The sequence below is a fragment of the Lissotriton helveticus genome, chromosome 4_1 (assembly GCF_964261635.1).
Source record: "Lissotriton helveticus chromosome 4_1, aLisHel1.1, whole genome shotgun sequence".
NCBI classification, from domain to species: Eukaryota; Metazoa; Chordata; class Amphibia; order Caudata; family Salamandridae; genus Lissotriton; species Lissotriton helveticus.
The window spans coordinates 127,488,141-127,516,028 of NC_136063.1; the positions used below are offsets into that span (position 1 = coordinate 127,488,141).

General features: G+C 42.5%; 1 long non-coding RNA gene across 3 annotated transcripts in view; it reads right to left on the bottom strand.

Moving 5' to 3' along the window:
- Window positions 1-963: 963 nt before the first annotated feature.
- LOC144827055 (uncharacterized) overlaps window positions 964-27,888 on the bottom strand; it is a 732,152-nt gene continuing 705,227 nt past the window's right edge. For all 3 annotated transcript variants that reach the window (XR_013610001.1, XR_013609999.1, XR_013610000.1), the window contains 2 exons: window positions 18,258-18,439; window positions 964-1,105 (listed from right to left, as the gene is read on the bottom strand). This is a non-coding gene — a long non-coding RNA (uncharacterized LOC144827055). The remainder of the gene's footprint in view (window positions 1,106-18,257; window positions 18,440-27,888) is intronic.

The following is a 27,888-nucleotide window of genomic DNA, read 5'->3' on the forward strand; positions in this document are numbered from 1 at the left end:
TACATGGAGTGGTTGAGCACCTCAAAGCACTTATAAGAAAATCTGTGTTCCTCCAGTCTGTTTGAGGGCCATGCAGGGTAAAAGTGGCAAGTGACGAATATATTCAAATTACTGAACTACTTAAAAATTCAGGAGTAAACCACGACCCCCAAAAACGTTCTTGGATTCATCCAGAAGTATTGTGCACTTGTTATGCAATCATTCAAGAATAGTCTAAGCAAAACCTGTGTGAGGCGTCCCCTAGCATCGCACACTAACCCTGCAATGGTTAAGAAGCTGCACAATGCTTCCCAAGCCCAAAGGGGCTTCCCCTATTCTAATGTGACCCCCTGCAAAAAGAAATCTGGCACCTGGTCATCAGGAGGATCTGTCAATCATACTCAAGCGCTGCATCCAGGATACATGCATATGAGGTTGCCCATGTGTCCACTCAGCACATGTGGCATCCTCAGTAGTGTCATGGTAGTGAATCGGCATGCCGGCAATCCACAGGGCGGCCACAGTCGCGATCTCCACGTGTGGCCCTATACCAGCGCACGCGTCAGAGGACCGCATCTAGAAGCAAGCGTGTTCTCCACCTCAAGCACAGTTCCAAAACTTCACAGAACGTGGCTGTTGTGGTTCACCTAGGGTTTGGACCCCGTAGTCATCATGTTGTGCAATGTGGAATCCCTAGACGACTTTTATATGGAGAATTTCAGGGAGTTCAGCTTCTTCTGGGTGCCCTGCTCTGTGGTGGGTGGTTTCTGTACTCTACAACTTGCCAAATAAAGCAGTGTATTCTATTTACTGCACGACTGGAGTGTATTTTGCAGTCATGCTAACAGTGACTTGTCCTATCTCTTGATTGTGTCAAATGTGGCATGCATCAAGTGTGCTGCAAACGCTTGATTATTAAAGAGTAACACACAACTAAGAGTGAAATAAACATTTCTGTAACATATTCCAAAGATATTAGTTCTCTACAAGCATCTTTATTTATTGCCTTTTGAAGTACACTATTTTCTTTCAAGGTGAGTCAGGATACACTTCAGATAGCTTTAGTCATCAATTTCCTAGTGCGAGGAACCAAGGCGTTGCAACACCCCTGCCCTCGACCTTCATCCTAAAGAGACATGAGACAAGAAGATTTTAGTATAACTGAAATATTTACCATTGAATCTGTATGATTTCAAAGAAATATACTTTTTTAAAACAGTCATGCATACAGTGTACTGTGTTTTCTCAGAACTCCCCTGCCACATTCTTGTGTATCTCCCAAAACATTGACCGTCTTCGACTACCAGTCTGCCCTTGTGTAAACAGAGAAGAACTATTTATTTCTAATTGCTTACATTCCCTTAAACATGACCTGCAGGAACCCTTTTGTTTCCTGATTTTGAATGCAAGTCTTCAAGGATGGGCAAAATGATTTGAGAAATATAAACAAGTAGCCGAAATTTACTAATGCTTTGCGCCGGGTTTGTGTTAATTTTGTAACACAAACCTGCCACAAAGTATTATGAGGGGATTTACTACCCGACGTACATCACCATTTGCGTTGCAGTTTCCCAAAATTGTGCAATATTGCAGTATGCGCAAAGGGGCATTCTATGGGTGGTGCATGTGCGTTTGTCCATGCAACGATGCATGGATTTTGAGGAAAATCTCTTTCCACAGACATTCAAGTACATGTTTTGGCACCAAAATCCGACACCTCCTCAGGGCAGTAGTGCTTTAGACATGTTATCGTATGTGGTAGGAACTTGACTTTTCTATTTTGTTCCACATTTAAAATTAATCTATAACATTAATTTACATCAATATTTAATATAAAATATTTGTAATTTTTGGCAGTTCGGGCTGGACTGTTCCCATAAGGCACGGGGCAAGACTGATTTGCTTATAGCTGGGTCTGAACTGGGGTGGCGAAGTGTGCTAAAGAACGATGATGGATCCAACCCAGATCTGTGACTGGGGGTGAGTGTATGAAACGTTTTAGCGCTCTGTCCATCATCTCCTTAGGTTTGCCCTAAGTTGGCAGGGTATGCCAAGACGTAGGTCTCTTGCTCACTTTGCCATTGGATTCAAGCTAGCCTGGCTAATTAGGGGTGTTACCCCAAAACCGGTCCCATGATGCTTGTTTCTGGTCCCGGGAAGTCCTTGCTTGGCAGTACTGGCTGGACTTTTCCAATGAGGCAAAGGGTCAAGACTGATTTGCATATAGCTGGGTCTGAACTGGGGTGGTGAAGTGAGCTGAAGAACGAGGATGGATTCAACCCAGATCTGTGACTGAGGGTGCATGTCTGAAACATTTCAGCGCTCCGTCCATCATCTCCTTGTGTTTCCTATTAACGGCTGGTGAGCAGACTGACAAATGGTCATGGTGGCAAAGATGGTGTTCCATCCCAGGCGTCTGTACACATAATGCAAAATGCTCTTTACATGCTGTTGTGCAGTCTCTTTAAAACATTGGACAGTTTGATGAATTCACTGGTGTCAGCTGAGAGACTGAGCAGGGTGGTGGTGCTGCTGCAAGTCAAACGTAACATATTGGAAGGGGGTATGGTCCTCAACAACTCAGAACTTTACTACTATGCATCAAAGTTATAGCATACCGTCAGGTTCATGACTGGGGATGACAAATGGGATACAAAACTGCAACAGAGCACTTATGCTGAACAGTCCTTGATGGTGCTACTCATGCGTGGCTTGCAGGTACTGCCTTACACCCCTACTTGATCTGACAAGTGGCAGAGGTGTGGGAATGCATAGTAACTAGGGTATTTAAGAGGTCCTCCTTCACCAGGGAGCTGGACATATGGACGCTATTTCCATTTAGTTGTATTGTGGAAGACATGTTGGTGGCAAGATGGCGGGAGAGGGGTGCAAGACACTTGGAGATTTGTACCCAGAAGAGGTACGCCTCGCTTTCCCTTTCATTTGTTTGTGCCTTTCATGCTGCATCAATACACTTTCCTTACCTTCAGCTACTGAAATGAATCTAAGGTATATGCAATGCAGGCAAAGACAGCATTACTGAACATAACAAGTACAGTGTTCAGGACTCGCTTGTATTCAGATAAAAAAGCAAGCTTTGCACATATTTGCGTTCACGCTCCAACTGAACGATTCTATCTTAAGCCCCATGTAGGCTTGACACTTATATATGCTGTATGTAACACTGTTTATCAAAAGATGCATTAACAAATCTCTCATTAAAACTACGCTGCCAAGAACTTTTGTTACAATTTGGTATGGATTCATATTTTATATACACGGGTAAATAATCATTTCTGAGAGCTAATTTTATTCTGTACTACACCTACTTCCTGAATTCGAACAGGATACTCACACCCACTCTCATTCAACTCATTTATTCTTCAATTTCAGGCAGTTCTCTGACCTTATTGGGCATAGCAGGAAAGTACTTTGTTTCCCAGATGCAGTTTGAATTGTGGAATTCTGGCAGTTCACATGAGAACATAATTATCCCAGGTCCCACTCTCATTCTTCACCTGTTTTACTGAGGGAGGTAGCTTAGTTTATTGAATCCCACTGATGGTCTCAGAAAACTGTAATAACTCTAGTTACTCCAGGAGGTACCTGAAGGTAGCTCAAACTAGTCCAAGTTTAACTTTCTTTACTTGTGTGAGTACACAAAACCAGCAGGACGAAATACCAGGAGGTACTGACACCAACCTTGGTCAGTTCAACTAATAAGTACATTCAGGAATAAAATTCCATAAAGATATAAAATTGTATTGAATACCAAGATACTCAAACATTCCTCCCTGTACGAAAAACAAAATAGAAAAAAATCAAGCCCAAACCGAAATACAAGCAAACACCTAAAAAATCTAACAGAATCAGAACTGAAAAAAAAAACCACATTATCAAACATACTCAATCACCGTCCATTGAAACCTCTGTTGTACTGGGACTTTCTCGTGCCAGAAGATATCTTAATGGCCTCACACCTCTCCAACCTTTGCTCAGGTTTGATTGTGTGCTCATCTTCTCCACGTGTGTCATCCATTTCAATCAATATTTCTAAACGTATAGCTTCAACACTTTTTTCCAAAACTACGACTATTACCCTTTTTTCCACCATTTACTGTCATCCCATCCGAAACAAAATAACTTAATTTCCATTACCCCCCCTTGTCTTGCAAAACCTGGAAAGCTCTTTGGGAATGAGACCAGGGAACTTTACTCTCACTCAATCCCACACCTTGGCGCACAAACAGTGACTCTATCCTGTAACATAATTGAGTTGAGCATTCCTTCTCTTGCTAAGTACCTCCATGACTTTATCATTAGAAAACATTGTCTCACCTAGCCAAGGATAGGCTCTGTGCAGGTCTGGTTGTATGCTCATCTTCTCTATCTATTTCATCCAATTCAAACAATGTTTGTAAACTCAAGGCTCCAGCATTTGTCTCTGGACCTACGGCTATTCCCTCCTTGTCACACCATTTACTGTCATCCAATCTGAAAAAAAAATTACTTAATTTCCCTCACTTTCCTTGGCTTGCAAAACATAGAAAGTCATTGGGGAATGACACCAAGGAGCATTACTCTCATCCAATCCCCCACCTTTACATACAAATAACTACCCTTCCCAGTAAAATAATAAAATTGAGAATTCCTTCTCTTGCTACCTCCGTGACTTTCTCAACAGAAGATTTTGTCTCAGCCATCCAAGGACAACTGGTGATCAGAATCCTTCCCCTTACCATATTAAAAGGATACACCTTATTCTCAGCATTGTGTGTGTTGTGACTAACCCACAGAAACAGCCTCCACACTGGCAACAGTTTAACAACTGCAAGATGTCCTTAATAACCCTGGTGCACCTCTCAACAAGGCCATTTAGATATTCCTTACATTGTTTTACTTGTTTTGCTCTAAAAACAGAAGAAACTTCCCAGATTAAGAAAGGGAAACTTAGACTTAAGTCTAAGTTTACTACTTTTTAGTATTCACAAGGTTAAGTTACTACTAGTAACATTACTAGTAGTAAAGAAATTAAGTTATTACTAGTAAGTGTAGTCATAGAGACGTTACTAGTAGGAATTTACCTTTGTGAATACCAAAAAAGTAATACATTTCAAATCAAGTTCAAGTTTAATACTTAAGTCTACTTGTACTATTTTTTGACAGTGGTGGCTGGTGGAGTTTGAAAGTGGTGATCCTTATATTCCTTCCTTGCTTTGTCAAGGGTGTAACAAGTAAACCCTATTGCTTTTTAGCACTGCCCCCCAAGGATGCCATGAGATCACCTAGGTAAGTGGACTGACCACTTGCCCAACCGCTCCTTTGAAGTCACTTTTATTAGCCACTAGTACCTGCAGCCAATGCAACTGCTCACAACCCCTGTATGCACTTCTTTGTAATTTCTAAATCCTACATACAATGCAGAAAGATTGATTTACACTATTACTCACTAATGAAAGAGAAGTTATATTATGCGTTCTAGATATTACAACACATAGACTGTTGCATTTGCATTCACTATTGTTTCCAAGCCAACTTCATGTACACTATAACTGAAGAACATATATCTCATGGGCTCTAAAATTGACTTACAACGTAGAGACAGGTCTGTTCACTTTCAGTGTTGCCTAAAATCAAGAGATTGTATAGACGCTCAGAGTAGCTTGGATTTGAGAGAGCTGTGTTACAGCTGAAGGGCAATTGTATCATCTCTCTCCTTTGGTTAACCTTCTCTCTACTAAAAGTCAGAGATGTGTATTCATCTGTTTTACTCTTATAGCTAACTCCTAGGCCGCTTTATCCTTCTGCACTCCCCTCTCCAGTTCGGTGTGTAAATGCAGGCTGCACTGCACAAATAGTTTTGGAGTACTTTTGTTACAGCTCTTCAGAATGTACCTCCTGGAAATGATTCTATAGTGAAGTCAAAACAGTTCAATGTGTGTGCAGTTGCAGGTTTGTCAGCCCATGTTTGTCACTGCTGCAACTCTCCCACTCAAGAGTCATCTTTTCAGGACTGTAGCTTTTGAGCACAATGTACACTCTGCACATTGCAATGCCCATACATTAATGATACTGTGGACTTTTGGGGAAACATAGTGGCAGCGTGTTGAGCTGCTGCGGAGCTCCGTCCCTGAGGTCTTCGTAATGCTTTTCCACTGGGATTAGTTATGGTTCTGCAAAGTGTTTCGGGATGAGAACGTGCCGCCCTGCATATTGTCCAATGCCCAGAAAGTAATATATCCCCTGAATATCCCCGGGAATCATATTGTTTGCACTTACGGTGGGGCATTCCTGGCCAATCTCCATGCCGATCTCCACGCCGACTTTCAAACAGCCTCTGTTACTGCCTCGGAGTTCGTGTCTCCGCTCGCTGTTTTTGCTCGATTCCTTTGGCACGCATGTGCCTGGCCAACGCCGAAGCCTTCTTTCCATGACGCGGGGCGGCTGCCGTGGTAGCAGGTTAAGCGAAGTCTGTTCATCTGAGCAGGCAGACAGCTCTGGCGGACTGCTAACTAATGGGAGCACGGGAGCAGAAAGTACACGAAATAAGAAATAACTGTGGGTCTAGCAGTATAATCAAAATAACATATGTGTGGAGCTGGCTACGTGTCTGCTAGTAGATGTTAAAATAGAAGACAAACTATTGGACAATTAACCTCTGTGAAAAATGTCCATCAGTTACTCGTTCCGTGTCACCCAGTACATCATTTGGTCTACTTCACAGTAGTTTGTCCACTAATCTATCTCCGTGAATGTGTAGAGGAGATGATTAATGTAAAATGAATGTCTGGTAGGTGTTAATCACTAGTAACTGAAAGCAGTGCAAAAGGGAAAAAAGTGAATGTGCTTAACATAAGATTGTATGATGCATGCAATATAACTTTATTCTGAAGTCATGCTCCTCCAACATTAAAAACAATAGAGTGCAAAAAAGTCAGATGGTTCAAACAAATAACTTCTGACTGGGTAATCTGGTCGACATGTTTCTGCGGACTATTAATGGTCAAATGATGTACCTGCCGCTTCCTCAGGACCCATAAACTTAATTGCTACTGCTTACGTGAAAGAAATAATAAACACAAAAGGACATTTCATGACAAAAATGGACAGTTGTGAACAGAAATGCTAAATGTCACCTGCTCACTTCCATTCTCCCTCCTTTGGATCATAGGGTCCGATTGTGAAAACGCCAGCATGCCCACACATAGATAAGAAATGAAATATGAAGAAAGCCATGACACCTTCATTAGTAATGGCTACCAGAAAACATTGCTGAATTAAAACATCTTGGTACAATGACCGTAATATGCACACCATTGTGCAAATTATGAATGGCTCACCTTAATTTGTAAAGGGAATTGCCTCGCCTCACCTGGCAAACAGCTCAGGAAAAATGAAGCACAGCTCTATTGTGCAGAAAATATGAAAAAGTTGAGTTGAAATATATGACAGCTACAATTATGTCAGACTCATTCCCTATATAGTGCTTACTAGCACACTACATAGGCTATTGATCATATAGTCATCAGATTATACACTATGTCCAATGGTGATTCCTTGGACTGTTCCTTATTCATTGTGATTTTTAATGCATTCAATGTAAAAGGGGATACCTATCTAAAGGCTTAACAGTGATCCATTTTTAATATGTATGCTTCAGAATCGAAACGTTTTAGATTGTCAAATTCTAATTGTTATCCATCTTTCCGTTTTCACAATTAGAAGGGTAGAGCCAATTGTGTAGCACAGACACGCTGCCAGAATAAACAAAGCGCACCCATTCAATCACGTTGTTTAATTGCATTACACGTCCGCTCGTTATGACAAGCAGTCGGATTGAATGCAGAGCGTGCACTGAGTCACGTCATTCAACTGAAGTGCACGCTCACTCATTCTGATACAGTGCCGTATGAACAAACAGTAATGGGTTAATCAAGATCTCTCGCACACCCTTACCTCTCCGTCGGTACTTCCAGCAGCCTGCCGGGCTGTTTGGGGAGGTGCCGCGGCAGGCTGCTGGAAGAACCGACAGAGAGGTAAGGGTGTGCGAGAGATCTTGATTAACCCATTACTGTTTGTTCATACGGCAATGTATCAGAATGAGTGAGCGTGCACTTCAGTTGAATGACGTGACTCAGTGCACGCGCTGCATTCAATCCGACTGCTTGTCATAACGAGAGGACGTGTAATGCAATTAAACAACGTGATTGAATGGGTGCGCTTTGTTTATTCTGGCAGCGTGTCTGTGCTGCACAATTGGCTCTACCCTTCTAATTGTGAAAACGGAAAGATGGATAACAATTAGAATTTGACAATCTAAAACGTTTCGATTCTGAAGCATACAGATTAAAAATGGATCACTGTTAAGCCTTTAGATAGGTATCCCCTTTTACATTGAATGCATTAAAAATCACAATGAATAAGGAACAGTCCAAGGAATCACCATTGGACATAGTGTATAATCTGATGACTATATGATCAATAGCCTATGTAGTGTGCTAGCAAGCACTATATAGGGAATGAGTCTGACATAATTGTAGCTGTCATATTTCAACTCAACTTTTTCATATTTTCTGCACAATAGAGCGGTGCTTCATTTTTCCTGAGCTGTTTGCCAGGTGAGGCGAGGCAATTCCCTTTACAAATTAAGGTGAGCCATTGATAATTTGCACAATGGTATGCATATTACGGTCATTGTACCAAGATGTTTTAATTCAGCAATGTTTTCTGGTAGCCATTACTAATGAAGGTGTCATGGCTTTCTTCATATTTCATTTTCTTATCTATGTGTGGGCATGCTGGCGTTTTCACAATCGGACCCTATGATCCAAAGGAGGGAGAATGGAAGTGAGCAGGTGACATTTAGCATTTCTGTTCACAACTGTCCATTTTTGTCATGAAATATCCTTTTGTGTTTATTATTTCTTTCACGTAAGCAGTAGCAATTAAGTTTATGGGTCCTCAGGAAGCGGCAGGTACATCATTTGACCATTAATAGTCCGCAGAAACATGTCGACCAGATTACCCAGTCAGAAGTTATTTGTTTGAACCATCTGACTTTTTTGCACTCTATTGTTTTTAATGTTGGAGGAGCATGACTTCAGAATAAAGTTATATTGCATGCATCATCCAATCTTATGTTAAGCACATTCACTTTTGCACTGCTTTCAGTTACTAGTGATTAACACCTACCAGACATTCATTTTACATTAATCATCTCCTCTACACATTCACGGAGATAGATTAGTGGACAAACTACTGTGAAGTAGACCAAATGATGTACTGGGTGACACGGAACGAGTAACTGATGGACATTTTTCACAGAGGTTAATTGTCCAATAGTTTGTCTTTTATTTTAACATCTACTAGCAGACACGTAGCCAGCTCCACACATATGTTATTTTGATTATACTGCTAGACCCACAGTTATTTCTTGTTTCTTATAGTCTTGTTAGGGGGGTAATAACTGTGCTTTGGTCTTTAAACTTCCCTCGAACCCTAAACTAATTATATGTATGTTGCAGAAAGTACACGACCATCAAGGGAGCAAAACTTAGAGACTGGGGATGTGGTGAGTGGTGATTTGGCGGTTGTAGTGGATACAGCAATCTGTTCCTCAGGCGCAGTTGAAAAGGTTACACAAACAAGTAAGGTGCGTAAAAGGGGAAGGCGGGGGGTGAGAGTGCAACCCAAGTTGGGAGTTTTGCACAAAGAAGAGGTACATCTACCAGAGTCACCAAAAGGCACGAACACTCAGTCTCAAGGGCTAAGTTACAGCATCACAAAACAAAAATTGAAAGCCTCTACCTACCTATATGGTGAGGTAAAAGGCAAGCACATGAAAGAGCCCAAGATAATCAAGGTAGGGAAATCAGCCTCCACTCTTGCCTCAAAACTAACTCCTTGAGATCATATTTCAAGGCAATACCACAAGTGCTGGAGTTACAAAATAGTATCCCTCCTCCTGGACAAATTACTACTCCATTGCCGGAGCAGGTACTTTCTCCTCTTTTTTCTAGCTTTGGTGACACTATGCTTATGGAGGTTGTCCCCCTGGTCAACGAATCCCGTAGTGGGGGTCTGAGGGGTGAGAGGGCGGATGGGGTTGAGTCCTCTGTCATAGATGGGGCAGTCAGAGAGGCTGGTGAGGATGGAGTTGTATGTGAGGAGATTTCTTTAGTTGCTTATCAATCAACTGAGATATCAGCCCCGGGGGGAACACGACAGGAGCACCTGGCTGTCACCTGTACTATGTCTGGGGTGGAGCAGATTGGGGGGTGCAAAGCAATCTCCTTGGAAGCTATGTTCGCTTCCCTTGCGTTGGATATTAAAAAGGGATTTGAATCTTCCACCGCTAATCAGTCAGAGATTAGGAAATTTTGCGAATCTCTGGACAGTAAATTAGATGGTATATCTCCAAGGACGGCGGCTCTGGAAGAGACAGCGGCTGGTCTTTCCCTCCATCTGGACTAGGCAAAAGCAGATGTTGTTAACCTAAGTAGGGAAGATCAGGTTCTATCTGAACTAATTGAAATTTTGGAAAACAACGCTCGTCGCAATAACCTTCTAATTTTGAACATCCCTGAAGGTAGAGAAGGCTCCAATATTAAACAGTTCATAGTTACGCTCCTAAAGGACTCCCTGGGGCTTGAGTTGTCAGCAGAGGAATTAAATATCGACATTCAAAGAGTCCATAGGGACCCCTTTAGGAAGAACCCTCAGAGAACAAAGCCCAGAAAAGTTCTTGTAAATTTCCTCACCTACTCCATTAAAGAGCTTATCTTAAAACAAGCACTTAAACAAAAATCTGTAAGTGGTAAGGGGTTTACATTTCAGGTCAGATCAGATTTGTCTAGGACTACCATGGATAAACAATGGGAGTTGGGGAGGAGATTGGATGCTTTCAGGAAGCTAGGTGCAGTTGCACATTTAAAATTTCCAGCAGCACTGCAGATAATGTACAACAATAAGAAGCATAATGTTAGATCGGCAGAAGCGGCAGATGAACTCCTGTTAGAGTGGGGGATAAGGGGGGTCCTTCAGGCTAAAATTCCGTGTTCCAACTGGCTTTATTTTGGGGGTTTGGTGGTCCCTGCCCGTTTAGGGAGGTGAGTTTTGGATTGGTCTGGTGGGCTGGATCCTAAGACCATTTGTTTCTTATTTTCAACTAAGGGGGTTCGCTTTGAGATGGCACGTAAGGATGACTTGACTTATCTTAAACATTTTAATAATTAATAGGGTGAAAAAAAAGGAAAGAAAATAAATAATAATATTGATGAAAAATATTGGGAAAAAACATAGAACACCTCTCTTAGTTCTCAGTTTAAATTATAGCCTTAATAATCAGCTATTGGCACGGTATGTATTTCTTCTCATGTTTAATGGGTTTAAGCATTGCGGGGGACTGGGGGGGCGCTATCTCTGGACGTGGTCCAGATAGATAGGGCAAGGGTTTCCTATGGGGGGGGTGGGGTTAGAGTAGGGCACGGGGTAGCTGGGAGGGCACGGTGTGGCAAAAATTTAAAGAATTTCCTCTTTTTCTTCCCTGAATTATTTCTCTTTTTTGATGGGATGGCTTTTGTAAAGGTGGCATTGGTTTGTGAGATTAAGAGTTTGTACATGCTCTTCAGAATGGTCTATAGAAAGGTCAATGGGTATATGTTACATAGGTCATATAAGATAGGTGGGGAGAGCTCTTGTTATGAATAGTCTGGAGGTCCTCTCCTGGAATATTGATGGCCTCTGTACCAGACCTAGGAGAGAAAAGCACTTGCAGTATATTCGGGATTCGGGTTCGCAGGTCATTATCCTCCAGGAGACGCATATGACAGAGCCTGAGATGCTTTCCCTAACAAAAAGTAATAAATGGATAGACCTTTGTGTTGCTACGACCAAGTCCATGAATATTAGAGGAGTAACTGTTCTCTTTAAAAAATCGATAAAAGCCCAACTTGTCTCTAAACTGGTAGATCCAGCAGGTAGATGGGTGATTGTTGCTGCAATTATTGCAGGGACTTCTGTAACAATAGTGGGATATTATGGTACTAACCAGGATGATCCCGCTGCCCTTAAATTAATTTTTTTCACATTTACTACTCTATTCAGGCCCAAATATTCTGGTGAGGGATTTTAATATTGTCTTAGACCCTCTCTTAGATAAGACACCGAATAGTCGGGCGCAAAGTGCATCAAAAACTAGAACTTTTTTGTTGGAAAGTATGAGACAGTATAGTTTTGTGGATATATGGAGAGCGAGGTCTGGTCAGCAACGAGGTGTTTCTTTTCACAATCTTGAATATCATCACAAATCAAGGATTTACTTTATTTTGGTCAACCAGGCTTTGAAGAGTGTTGTTAAAATCGATTAATTATCTCCCCCTACATTTATCTGACCACTCTGCGGTGTCCTTAAGATTGGAAGGTCTCTCTAGGGCTTCTCCTAGTACGTGGTCATTTGACCGATCCCTTTTGTTGGATCCTAAGGAGATCGTATTCTTAGGAAATGAATCCGAATGCTTTATGAGGGGATTCTCGATTCAGCCTCACTAGGCTCCGTTTGGGATGCCTACAAAGCTTTCCTAAGGGGGCAATTAACCAGCAGGGGCATATATAAGAAGAAGTTGTATAGGGAAGAACTAGCCGCTAAGGAGGTGGAAATCGATAGAATACGAAGTGAAATAGATTTTTATCTAGACTCCCCAGTTAACAGTCAACAGAATCTACAAGAGGAGCATTTGAGAGCAAAGGGGCACTTGGAATCGGTATTAAATATTCGGATTATGCTTAGATGGGAGGCCAGTAAAATTGCCCATTTTGAGTATGATGAGGGCGCGGGCAAACTTTTTTCCTGGAAGTCGAAGACAGACCAAGTTCGAAGCAATATCAGTTCGATTATACAGGACAATGTGGAATATACACCTGATGAGGATATGCGAAGACTTTTTAGAATATTCTTCCGAGAAATCTATAAGGAGAATAAAGTCATCGACCCGAACCTTATTGATGGCTGGTTGAGTGAAATTCAACTCCCTTCATTGAGCTTGGATCAGAGGGACTGGTTGGATACTTCTAATACACAAGAAGAGGTAAAATTGGCCATTAAGGGTAGTAAGAAGGGGAAATCGGCAGGACCAGATGGCCTGCCTGCTGAGAAACATAAGTCTTTAGAATTGGTTCTTGTCCCCTGTTTAACCTCATTATTTAACCAGATTATTCAAGATGGTATTCACCTCCAGCCTCTTGGGATAAAGCCTCGATATCACTGATATTAAAGCCAGGGAAACCGGCATCAAATTGTGGGTCATACAGACCAATCTCGATGTTAAATGTTGATTATAAAATGTTGCTTCTGTGATGGCTAATAGATTAGGGTCAGTGGTGGGAGATATACTACACCAGGACCAGAGGGGGTTCATTAAGGGCAGGCAATTGTTTGAAATAACGTACGATTTGATAGGGGCTATAGATGCAGCATCCACCTGCTCTATGCTCTTGGCGGTTCTCACTCTTGACGCGACTAAGGCCTTTGACAGGGAAAACTGGTCATACCTGTCGGAGGTCTTGGATACATTCAACATTGGTGAAAAGTTTCGGCGTACTGTGAGACTGCTTTATCAAAATCCTTCAGCGTGCCTCTTGGTGAATGGTGCAGTGACAGATCTAGTTAACATCACGAGGGGAACACGTCAGGGTTGTCCACTTTCCTCTCTCCTATTTGATCTATACATCGAACCATTTGCTCAAAAACTGAGAGACGAAATTAACATCAAGTCGTTCAAATATGGAGAGTGGGAAAAGAAAAAAGTAGCCTTATACACCGATGATATTATGATTTTCTCATCGGAGCTTGGGTCTGCCCTCCCCGCGGTCATCAAACTAGCACACGATTTTGGAGAAATCTCGGGGTATGAGATTAATACTTCTAAATTGGAGAGTATGGCCTGGAATTGTGGGGACGGGGGAGCGCAGATCAGCTCCAAAATGCGATATTTAGGTATCACCCTTGTACAAGATATAAAGTAAAATTGTGGAATCAAACTTCCTATCAGTAGCTAAGAACTGTAGGAAACTCATGAGAACATGGTCTTCTTACCTCTGTCCATTCTGGGGAAAATTAATCTCATTAAGATATCCATCTTGCCAAAGGTCAACTTTTTGTGTAACACTATTCCTTTATATTTTGAACCCGCACTTTTAGTTAAGCTGCAGAGCAACATTAACTCATTTATTCCGGCACAACACATACACAGGATCGCCTGGAAAAAACTTAGGCGGCATAGGGAAAAGGGAAGCTTAGCAGCCCCCGATCTTCAATTGTATGCATGGGCATTCCAACTGACCCACTCCCGCATGCTATTGAAGACGCCTACAAGTAGTGGGATAGGCTGTATGTTTAGAGCTACGCTCAATGGAGCAAGCCTCTCTTTGGATGGTTTTCTGTTTAAATTTGGAGACCCCAAATTTAAAATAAAAATAAAAATAAAAGTCCTACAACGGATGTCTAAAACTTGGTTTAAACTCTGTAGTTCTGTTTCACTGGGCTATTTTTCTAATAAAGCACCTCTTTGGGATTCACCTGGGACCCCGGGTTGGCTTAAGGATAGCGCTGCTCTACCCTTGAGGGAGGAAGGGCTTAAAGTATGGGGTGATTTGTTTCTAGAAGGAGACTTATTATCATGGAACTCACTTAAGGATAGGACGGGATTAGATCTTTCAAAGTTTAAATATCTGCAAATGACCAGCTGGGGTCAGGCACAGTCTGCAACTAAGAGTAGATTCCTAGTGGGTGGAGGAAACCAGCTTGAGTTCCAGCTACTAGATAAAAGCCCTTTTAAAAAGGAGGTCTCCTTCTGGTACCACACAATGTTGGAGGAGATGGACGGCGACTTTCAACTAGCTGAAAAACTCTGGGGAAGCTCCTTCTTAGCTCAGGATGTTAATAAACTTTGGTTGGACTCCTTTAAAACATTGTGGAACATTGTAAAACCAGCCTGGCTACGTTGTAACCATTTATTTACACTGCATAGGGCATATTATTCACCACTGAGACTCTCAAAATTTTCACAAGGCTCGCCGGTATCCTGTCCGAGATGTGGAGAAAATATGGCTTCGGATCTGCATATGTTTGTGGATTGTCCAATTTTGTCCCCAATCAGTAAGCAGCTTTTTGTCTACCTCTTTGGATTGGCAAATCAGGCTAACTCTAATACACATAATTTCGCAGTAGTGGAGGGAGTCTTAGGTCCAGCCAAGAATCTCATATTTTACTCTATTCTGTTAGCTAGAACAGAAATCTGCAGAAAGTGGAAAGACTCTTCGCCACCTACTTTACAAGATTCGCAGGCATCGCTATTACAAGTCGCCAAATTAGATCTAGCAAGGCCAGGTAGCCAGAATAAGAGAGCTTTTTGGCATCTTTTGAATTGGGGTTGATTCTGAGAGTCTCCGACGGGGTTTTCTCTTCTTTCCCCCCCTCCCCCCGGTCCGATGATTACGTTGCCCTGGCCTCTGTAAGCCTATTCTAATCAGGTGGCGTCCTGAATGTGGCTAAATATAACGCTTGGCAGCTTACCCATTTTGGTCTTTGTACGTATGTCTGTAGGGGTTTCGAGACACAATCATTGGCACCGCCTAACTTGATCTAAGGCCCTACCACCCAGTTATCTGAGATGGTGTATCGCTGTACATTGACTTAAAACGACTTGACCTGGGTAGTAAATGAGGATTTAAAAAAATAAAATGTATGATACTGTGTGAACATCACATACAAATATGCAATCGGGCAAGAGGCACCAACTATACAGGAGAATCATACATTAGGGAAGCAATAGACGCAATGCCCCGATGAACCTGCTGGAAGTGGATGAGTCGCACATCACTACAGGGTTTTTACCCATTTACAAAGTAAGAGCTTATCTTATATTTGTTGTCATTAAAATCCTTACTAAAGAACGGACTAAAGGGGAGCACTTATAGAAAAAAAACATACTCAATACAGATATTTGCGGACATTAATAATCATTTTGAAGAACAAAAAGACAAAACGGTTAAGTGGTCAGACACACACCCTGAAAGGTAAACGTATTCCCCAGTATGTACAGTCCCAAGAGTACTTTTCACAGAATCCTATCTAAACACTTCAATTGCAGCACAAATCACATTTGTAACTCCGATATAGATGGGTAATATTCTCATTGCTCATTGCGTCTAAAAAACGACATGTTTTCTGAAAAAGAATACAGTTCGATTTTACATGCATACCATTAGAATTTCAGCTTTCAACAGCCATTTGGGTTAACCTTCAGCATAGTTTCAGGCTACAGACAGTCCACGCACACAGGCTCTCTCTTTCAATCTTACCTTAGGGAATGGTGTACAGGCTCTAAGCTTTTGTAAACAGTGCAGCACAACAAGAGGAAGATGACAAGGCCTTCAAACCTCTGCCCAGACACTTCCGTGGACGCCATTTTACATGGATGCAAAGAAGGCTGCACAGAGAGCAATAACATAATCCTGTTGTGTCCCGGACCAGAAGTATCCAGAGGTAGAGAATCTGATGAAGGGGTGAAATCCCTGGGACAGTCTGTCAAGGAGCGATGCCAGGTGACCTGCTTGGGGTCATCGAGTCAATGAACTCTGAGCCAACTCCCTATACCAATCCAGATGCTGCTCTTATGCTGGTAACTAGCATGAGAGCAGCACCAGAATTGGTTGGAGCAGGCTGGCTCAGCTCTCCTACAGATGCTGGAGGCCTGTTGCTGCTCTCAACCAGAGCTGTTTAAGACAGCTCGGGTAGGGACTTTAAAAGTGTGCGTGTCACGAGACGCTCAGCCAAAGTGACATGCGCACTTTAAATGTTATGTGTTTACCATTCCTCTTCTCCTGCTGCCAGCCAGCAAGCATAGGTGGCCTCGCCCCAACACTCGGCTCAGGCTGGATGGTTATACTAATAAATAAAACCGTAATAACATCATTTTATCACTGTTAAATATTTTATTTTGCTGTGCTGGCATGACTGAGGGTGACGCTCCTCTTCCCTAGTGGATGCACAGCTGCTTTTTTTTTGGTATTCACAAAGGTAAGTTACTACTAGTAGCTTTAATTTGAGTAAACTTATTAGCAGTAAAGTTACTACTTGTAAGTACCTTTGAGAGTACCAGAGAGTACTAAACTTACACTTCAATTTACCTAGGGGAATCAGGCCCATTATCTTTCCTGTGTGGGAAGCGAAAGGAACACCCCAAAACTGGTCAGGGAAGGAGGAACCCAATGGAGGGAAACATTTAAAAAAATGAAAGCATGTGCCAGTGAACAAAGGCATAATTAAACGGTAAATGATAGAATGCACACCTTGTTTACTTCATGTGCAAACAGTTGTACATCATGCTCTAAGGCAAAAATGTCTGTCATGCAACCCTGGATGCATGCTTTTGCCCAAAACACGCGGAAACTTGAAACGAAGTGGAGGACCGAATTTATGGAACACCAATCCCAAATTGCACAATCCTTGAACAGATCCCTAGGCTAGTATTAATCCAGTAACTAGTTTTTTTAAAAAAAAGCATATTCATCCATTTCTTATCATATTTTAAACCAGTTCATGATGAAGAAACGTGATATTCTGATTTCCCGTGTTTTATTAACCATACGATGATTCCGACATCACAATGATTTTGCCATATTATAATCCACAATTTCATCCATGATGTAATACACCCAATGCATTTTGAGAACAAAATCTCTTCTTCAGGGGTTAACTGAAACGGTATAATTAGAAACAAAATGCAAAACCCCCACACACAGCGACTCATTGATACTGGTTGAACACCATTCAGTTATACATCTGCTGACCCATGTTTATTATCCACCGACTAAAAATGTATCATGTTTAGAAATGTAAAGACCTCTAAACACCTTATAATGAAATCAAACCTAAGTGCAACCTTCAAGCTAATAAGGCTCTCACCTTGTCTAACATTTGCCTCGGTATTGCCCAAAAAAAAACATTTCAAAAGATTTCCGGGAGTATTCTCCAAAAACCTGTCACTAATGCAGCATTGAGGGCATTTTTTTTGTAAAAGTTTTGTGAATGACACTAGTCATAAATCTATACCCATGCATTATCTAAATCTAGATTTGCCACTTGCACTGTGAATTGAGCCCTGTGTGTCAAGAGGAGACTTGCACCAAGGTGCAGGAATAGATTGACACGTGATTTTCCTTGATGAATACGCCACTGGGATTACAGAGGAGAGAAGAGGCTGTAGTGTCCTTCTTACCGCTTATGCTCAGTTTCGAGTGGGTGCAGAATGACAAGACCCCCTTGTTTAGCGCTTCATCTTTCTGTGCCCAGATTCGAACCATCTGTTACAAATGTCTTTTCTGCAACACATAACCGCAACATCAGGGACTGTGGATGGTGAACAGGTAGTCGAGCACGTCTTGTCGACATTCCTAAATCCTGTCAAATAAAAAGAAAAGCGTTTTATGAAGATAACCATTGTTTCTCTGTCTCCATTCCATAGTCTGGGTTAGTAAGAGACATTCTATGTTGATAAATGTGCCTTCTCACTTGATTGATTTACTTTTTTACTCATTGCTGTCACTTTTACTATTACTTTTCACGCATTGCTGATGGTGTTTGCAACCTGTAGGGGATAGATTTATAAAACATGGAGCAACTCAGAGAAACAACCAAAGTTCTGTTAGTAGAAAAGAGCTGCACAGAGCATTTATTACTAGATTTATCCTCCTGATGCTCTCCTCCTATGTGCAAAGGTCTGTGCATGGAATCTAGCTTAGGTTTAGTACAGGAAGTATACACTTCCAGAACAGAATCCTATTCCTGGGAAAACTTGAATACATTTCATACATTTGATGTGTGCTGTACAGTACAGCTCAAACAGAATGGCTGAAATACTAGGACAATTATATATTTCTCCTACTAACTCACAATCTTTTTAGATCTGGCTTTGCATCTAAATCCATGGGTGGCAGCATTGGAATGACTAAGTACCACCCAAATGATGCCGCCCATTACCCAAAGTACAGTAGAACAACACAAAGCATAATCTGCGCTACTTTAAGGGCAACCATACAATGAGGATTTGTGCTGGAAAGTAAATCGTTTATCAAGTCTTTGTGCCACTTTTCAGCAATGCAAAACCTTGAAAATTCTGTCCTATGAGTATTATCAATGTCATAAATTTGAATTCTACTTACCTCCTTTCTCCTCTTTATTTCTTACCTTATTCTTATAATTACGATGCAATATCCTCATGACCTCTCTTAGCAATTATTTGTCTTTTGACATGTGCCCATGTGCTATGATCAAATGATCTGTTCCACCCACTTGCTTAATCATTTAAAAGTAGCGGACTGTCGCCCTGCCTGTTTGGTTATTTATGTACATAAATACATATGTAACCCCATCCATGCCTTCACTGTTTTTCCACATACTGTTGCTGTACATGGATGGAATGCCTCACTCTTGTTGGCGGAAATCCCAAAATCGCGAAAACACGCAAAGGTTATCCCCTTATTGAAAAATCCCACATTGGATCCATCTTTATCGGAGAACTTCCGGCCCATTTCACTGCTTCCGTATCTGGCTAAGATTATGGAAGCTCATGTTAACACCACCTTGACTCGCTATTTGGAGGTCAATGAGATTCTAGACAGTTCTCAAAATGGTTTCTGCTCCAAACATAGCACTGAGTCTGCTCTTTTGGCGGTCACCGAGCAACTGTTGGCCATGCTGGATGAGGGGAACACTTCAGCACGGATTCTGCTCGATCTAAGTGCAGCCTTTGACACCGTCTCTCATGAAATTCTGCTTCAAAGGGTAAGGGCGATTGGTGTCAAAGACAAAGCGCTGGCCTGATTTTTATCTTTTTTTATCCGAGCAACAGGTACATGCCCCCCCATGCATCCAGTATTCATCCTTTGGGATGTGGAGTTCCTCAGGACTCTGCCCTGAGCCCAACGTTATTTAACGTATATGTCTGCCCACTGGCCCTGCTGGCCAAAGCACGTAACATCAACATGGTATCATACGCCGATGATACACAATTGGTTTTCACTTTCTCTAATAAGATTGATCTAGACCAAATAAAATTTCATGACAATCTTCTGGCCATTTCTGACTGGATGGCAGACAATTATTTACAACTCAACGCCTTCAAAACGGAGGTGCTCCTGGTCCGGCACAATACACATCAATGGGATAGCCAATAGTGGCCCACAGCTTTGAACTCCCTCCCAACCTAAAACGGTTGTCAAGAACCTGAGGGTGCTGATAGATGGGGTCCTTTTTTTCAAGCCACATGCTAAAAAAGTGGCTCGGCTATGCTTTGGTCCTCTCCGTGGCATCAAAACCATTCTGGGGATTATTTAAGCCCAAATTTGGCAAACAATTGTTCAATCTGTATGTGCAGAGGCATGTGTGTGTGCGCCTGTGCGTATATGATAGACTATGTTCACATTTGTGTGTACTTGTGCTTGTCTGTGAGTGTGATGGTGTGGACATGTATTTGGGTGTTTTTGTATTAGAGCATGTGATTCTATGTGTGCTTGTGTTTGTGTGTGCAGATGTTTCTGTATGTGTGCTTATGTAAGTGCGTGTGATGTGTGTGTGCATGTATTTGAGTGTTTTTGTATTAGAGTATGGGATGGTATGTGTGCTTGTGCATGTGGATGTTTTTGATTGCGTGCTTGTATCCGCCCTCTGTTCGCGTATGAGAGTGTGTGCGCACATTTGTGTGTGCTTGTGCATGTCTGTGCATGTGATGGTTTGTGTGTGTGTGTGTGCATGTATTTGTGTGTACGTCCTTGGGTATTTTTGTTCTGGAGCATGTGATTGTATGTGTGCTTGTGTTTTTGATAGTTTCTGTATGTGTGCTAATATGAGTGGACGTGTCTGCGTGTTTGAGAGTGTGAGCGCATCTGTCTGTGCTTGTGCATGTCTGTGCATGTGATGGTGTTTGTGTGTGCATTTATTTGGGTGTTTTTGTTTTAGAGCATGGGATTTTATGTGTGCTTGTGTTCTTGGATGTTTTCTTTCAATGGCCTTGTGTGTGTGTGTCAGTGTGCATATGAGAGTGTTTGCTCACATTTGTGTGTGCTTGTGCAGGTCGGTGCGTGTGATGGTGTGTGCATGCTGGATTTGTTATTCTCTGGCGCCCACTGTCCTGGATATTGACTTTAACTGCTAGATGCCTGACCTTAGGATGGCCACCAGTGTACCAGTGTACAGTACGGTCCCCTGCCTGACCCCAATGATGGCTTCCATAGTGGTCTCCTACACGTTTTTACTTCCCTGGGACAACAATTGGACATTGACCAGACCTTGAACCTATCCCCTAACCTGCCTACACATCAGGACTTGGAACCTGCGGAACTTTTCCCAGACTGTGGAGACCTATCGATTTGGCTGATGCCCGGTGGAGCTACCATATAGCTAAAGAGGAGATGGGTTGTGGACTCCCTCCCCCTGCCGTCACCTTCCCAGCTGAACCTTGGGCAGATTTTCCCTCGTCTCTACGTCCTATCTTCCTCCTACCCATTTACCCTATCACCTTATCCTTCCTTGCTCCATTCACCTTGTCCCCTATGTTCTTTAAATGCTTTTCTTGATACTTATGTAACTTTTAGCTGATGTAAATTGCAACTTTATTGTTCCTCATTTAAAGCGCTCTGATTCCTTCGGGTCTAGCCAGCGCTATATACTAACTCATTAATTAAATTTGTTCCCATTTAGTACTCTTTCTCTCTTTGTCTACCTCCCTAGCTCGTAGCGCCTATCCACTCTCCCCTGAATCTCTCACCTTGCCTGCTAATCTGGCCCCCTGTCATTTGTGCGCTTTGACTAAGCACTCCTTCTCCCCTTGTTGGGGAAAGAACCAATATTTATACTCTGGAGTCTCAGCGAACCCGCTGAGAGAGTCCACTGCGCCGAGGGAGCCACTCACAGCTGAGGTATGGTATGGCACCCCTTGCCAAAGCACTCCCTCTCCCCTTTTTAGGGAAGGATCCAGTATGTAGGCCTTGGAGTCTCAGAGACCTCTCTGAGAGAGTCCACTGTGTAAAGGGACTGAGATAGGGAAGTGATACCACTTTCCCTGGGATCACAGCTTACTGGACTTTGGATGTTGCTTTGACTCGTCTACCGGTTTGTATCCCATTCGCCCTTCCCCGCCTCTTTCCATGCGGTGTCCTTCACCCTCCCCTCCTCTTTCCCGCCTTCATTACCTGTCTACTTCCCCAGCTCTTTCCCCCTCCCCTGAATTTTCCCCGTGCTTGCTTTTCCCCTTACGTATTTGTGCTTATTGTTTATCTCGACCTTACAAGTAACTATGTTGCCATGCTCTAATCACTCTGTAACCTTTGTAACAATGTAACCTCTAACTATTATCTGATGCTCCTGTAAAGCGCTCTGATACCTCCGGGTCTAGCCAGCGCTATATAAAACCTTTAAAATATAAATAAATAAAATAGATTACTGCAATGGACTGTTACTAGGTGCAAATAAAACTGTGACCGAACAACTCCAACAAGTGCAGAATGCGGCTGCACGTACCCTTTTTGGCTAACCTAACCACTGCTATACCTCCAACCTTCTTTGTCGTTTGCACTAGATACCAATCGAACAGAGAGTTAAGTTCAAAACTCTCTGCACCACTAATAAGATTCTTCTTGGTCAGGGCCCCCAAATTCCACAGGGTTTGTGTAATATATATGTTCCCTCTCTGGCCCTATGCTCTGCTAACCTACATCTGGCTCGCACTACCCGAGTGCGTAGGCGTAGAGCAGGGGAGTGCTCCTTTAGGGCTTGTGCCCCTATCTTGTGGAACTCTGCCCCTCTTGACGACCGGAGTACACAGGATCACTGGACTTTCAGAAAACTGATCAAAACGTGTCTCTTTTCCACCATTTAGCTCCCCTCTCTACCTCCCATCTGATTGTGCTGGGACGCCCCATTTCTGGGGCAGCCATAAGCATTCTAAGTATATTTAACATAACATAATATAACTCCTCAGTAAGGGAGGTGATATTTCATACTGGCTCAAATGCCCTCTAGCAGTCCTGCCACTTATGATCTCAGTTTCATTTAATTTTCCAGTTTTCCCAGTCCACAGTTTTCTTGTGTCTTTTGTGGTGAATATCATTTCCTCGGCATGCATAGTGAATATCATATTTTAGAGGCTATGGCCTGGATTTACTGCAATTCAGCATCAGTGCGCTTGCAACAATATGGCGTTTTGTGATGCAGAGCATCACAATCTGCAGTGATGATTAGTTTTCCTCCTCAAAATATGCTTTGTGCTGAAAAGTTGATGCAGGTGCAAAACAAAATAGCTTTGCAACTGAGAACGCAAACACCTCTCATTATGTATGGAAACGGGGAAGACCAGGGTCGCTGCAATGCAAACACCCATACGATTTCACACAGAGCCAGATCTATTGAAATAGCAATCATCAAATCAAATGTTACTAAAACCAATAAAAAAACACTAGCAGAATAGGCATGAGATTGGTAAGAAGAAAATGTTTAATTACTGCAAAATTACATATTTTAAAGGGATAAGGGCCACATGTATCAGAAATAGATTTTGCATTACCTAAATAGTGAATTTCAGATGATCGCTATTTAAGGAATGCAAAATGGTGTGTAAGAAAATAGCTATTACCTAATAACAATTTCTACAGAGCCGTAATCACTATTAGGTAATACTACTCCATTCGTTCCTGTGGGCCTAAAAGTTAATTGTTTTGCATCACCTAGTTTGTGATTACTTAATTGGTAATTGCAAATTAGGTAATGCAAAGTAAAGAGTACCCAGAGGCCTAAGGCCCACCCTGAAGCACCCAAAAAAAAAAGAAAGCACACATAAATGGCACTTTGAAAAGGCATTTTTTGTGCAATCTCAAAAATTGCACATGGTTACCATTGACTTGGAGTTGATGGTATTAGCATTTCCTAAATGCACTGGTTGCATTTATAAAATGCTTGGCACATGTGCTTAGAGAATAGCAAATTGTGATTCCATATTTGCAGTCGCAATTTTAGGTAATCACAAAAAATTGTGATTACTTAAAGGGCCAGATGTAGGTCGGTCGGTAATGGCCGAAAATCTGTATTTTCGGCCGTTACCGACCGGTATTTGAGAAATGTTATGTAGGGCCCTGTATTTTACAGAATCGGGAAATTTACCGATCTGTAAATTTACCGATTCTGTAAAATACCGAATCGGTATTTTTACCGATTCGGTAAAATTTATATGTAGGTGGGACTCTTCTGAGTCCCACAAGCATTACAGAATCGATATTTTACCATCAAATTCAATTTGATGGTAAAATACAGATTCCGTGTGCATGCACATGTGTGCCATATGACAGGCAGACCTGCCCTTAGGGCAGGTATGCCTGCCACATGGCACCCGAACCTGTTTTGGGGGTGCCAGAGGGTGTCAAAGTGACACCCCCTGCATCCTTGTGCAAATCGGTATTTACCGATTCTGTAATTACAGAATCGGTATTGCCCATTGATTCCTATGGGCTTCACAGCCCATACGAATCAATAGGAAATACCGATTCGGTAAATACCGATTCTTAAAGATTCGGTATTTACACATCTGGAAATACCTACATCTCCCCCCTTCATATTTACCACTTCTTAAATATCGAATCGGTAAAATTCGGTATTTAAGAAGTGGTAAATAAGAATTACCTACATCGGGCCCAAAATGCGTTGCCTAAGCCTTTCATACGTCTTGGAGGTCTATTTTGCATTTGCAAATGGTCAAATTTAGCAATTCACACTGTTTGCGAAAGAAAAATAGGTTGATACATGTGGTCCTTAGCCTTGCATGGTTGGCCTTGCATTTCAATTTGTCCTGGAGGATGTACCTTGAATACAAATCTCTAAACTAAAGCTGTGTCCCAGATTTACAAAGGTCTTGCACTGTGGTTGTATCCTTTTTTTTGACGCAGCACAATGCAAAATGTATTTTGGTAATTACTAAGCCACACAAAGCCTGAATTACATGGCTTTGCGTGGCACTGTAAAAAAAACATTAAGAATTAACACAATGCATTCTCATTGCAATAAAACTGAAAGGATTATCTCAATGTTTCAGAAATGAAAAAAGATGCATGTTGGGTTGAATAACACACGAACAAAGGGCCACAGCACAATTTCTTGACCTGTTTCTCCAGCTAGCCAACCCCTAAGTACACGCAAATTGAAATCACCTGCCCCCACTCTGTTCACTGCCTAGGAACGATCCATGTCCATGTGGGCTCAGGTGGAAATTATTATTCTATACAAGGAAGACATATTGAGATTGAGCAAGTAGTCCCTTAAAGCCACCTGTGACACTTTGCTGACTGGTCTACAAGCTGCTATACTACACACATGGTTGAAATCCCATAGCCGATCATTAGACACTACTGCAGACATAGGCTCCCTAGCCATGCACTGGTTGCAGCATATACCATATGGACACATGTCCTGTATTCTGCGGAAGCCACTGACTATCAAACCAGCACACGCTGTGTTGTATTTACTTGCCTCTCAATACTGAATGTTGATTTTCGTATTGTATGGATGTTGACAACATTAGACATGTGAATAAATGAAAATGTTCATCAGATTTAAAGAAAAAAACACACAAGCAATGCATTCTGGAAACCGAAGAGCTTCACTCCACAACAGCCTGCATCATCTAAGGCAGAATCACCATCTACCTACAAGAGTTCCTGTAAAACAAGATTGCGTGCGTGCATGACCGCTTGGTCCCTAACAAAGTAGTCATGCAAGATGCTGAATTTTCAAAATGTATCTGGTAATGCAAATACAGACTTTGAGTACAAGGTAATGATCTAATATGGCAGAATTTAAAACATCAACACCACCCACAGTAGTCACCTTCTGCTCAGGAGACAAACTGCCTTTTTCATCAATGGAACTTGAATACTTATAAAAATATTCTTTTAATTCTCCACATATCAGGGACAGTTCCACTCCAGCCAGCTGGAAAGCTTGAAGTAGACTGATAATAATGTTTTGATTGCTCATGTTTGTACACACAATCAAACTGTCCAGTTTCCATACTTTACTAGTGTATTGATCTAGTTCACTGCCCACTCTTCGTCATGAATGTCTTGTTACTTACCGGTAATCTTCATTACCCCGACTGGGGTTCTTCCCGTCCCAGTCCTTACAACGTGAGACAGTCTTGCCTCCACCCAGCCAATCAAAACACTAGGAACCAAAAAGGCTAAAGGTTTCATAAGCCCCTCCCACACACCTCAATGTTTGTTATTAACAAGACCCAGACACAAGCACAGCAGGTTGGAGGGAAGGCAGAGGACTGGGATGGGCAGGACCCCAATCAGGGTAATGAAGATTATCAGTAAGTAACAAGACATTCATGACGAAGAGTTGGCAGTGAACTAGAACACTGGAGGTAAACTTGAAGAGCCCTGCAAACATCCAATGAATAGGGAACAAGGGAACCCCCCTCAGTAGTCAAATCAGGAAATACTCTGCTGCAAATGGAAATTTAAAAAAACTTCAGGCAGAAAAGCTGGATCAAGCTGCAAAACAACCTAATCCTGCAGGAACTGTAAATAAGGAAAAGAAATGAGCAAGGCACCCAACTCATCCAACCGACGACCAGAGGTGATGGCCAGCAAAAGATCCACCTTAGCGGACAACCACAACAAGTCTGCCTCCAACAAGGGCTCAAAAGGGGGTACCTGCAGACCCCGTAACACAGTAGGCAAATCCCACGAATCCCACGAAGGTACGATCACAGGAGAGACTGGTCGTCAAAACCGAAAGCTCCGAAGAATCTGACTCACCAAAGGGGCAATAACCTCCAAGGAGGCCCCAAGACCCCGACAAGCATGAACCGCCACCCACTGAGCAGAAAAAATGGAAGGGGAAAGGCCCTTTAAAAAAATATCCCAGAGAAATTCCAACACAGAAGCAGGATCCCCCAGCACAGGATCCACCCCATGGAAAGAACACCAAGAGACAAAATGCCCCGATGACGACTATAGCATTTAAGGGTCGAAGGCCGATGTGACAACTGGATGTCACAAGCCACCACAGAGGAACAGCCCAAGGACTCCAACGTCTTCCACTCAAGTGCCAACCCATCAGCTGCAAACGACGAAGACAAGGCAGGGATAGGAGCGTAAACTGAAGAGAAGCTGGAACCAAAGGATGGTGGACAAACCGACACTCCGCCAGCCGCAACAGGAGAGGAAACCAAAGGAGGCGAGGCCAGAAAGGAGCAATCAACAGGACTGACACTCTCTCCCCCCAATTCTTCTGCAGCACCCTCGGGAGGAGGAGAATAGGAGGGAAGGCATACAGAAGGCCAGGGAATCGAGAGAGAATCCACCGCCCAAGCCTGAGGACACATCACCTCTGAACAAAACTGGGGCAGAAGTGCGTTGTGAGGACAGGCATAGAGATCAATCCAGAGAGTCTCGAACCAAAGTAAAGGGACTGGAACAGAGGAAGAGAGAGATGGTACAGAACAGAGGATGGAAGATTGCGGATCAAAGCGTCCGCATGAAAATTCAACTGTTGCAGAATGTATACCGCCCTGAAGGCCAACAGATGAGATTCTGCCCAAGCACAAATCATGGAGGCTAGCAGGTTTAGAGACTCACACTTGGTCCCCCCCTGACTGTCCAAGTAACAAGGAGCCACCTGATTGTTGGTATGATTTAACAGATTTGTCCCGTGAAGATGAACCTGAAAGAACTGCACTGCCTCCCACATGGTCGCTAACTTCCACCAGTTTGAGGAACGGATGCTGACCCTCCGCGACCACCGACCCCTGGCCTCCAAGAACCGCAATGACTGGCATTCGTTATCAACAAAAGGGGAGG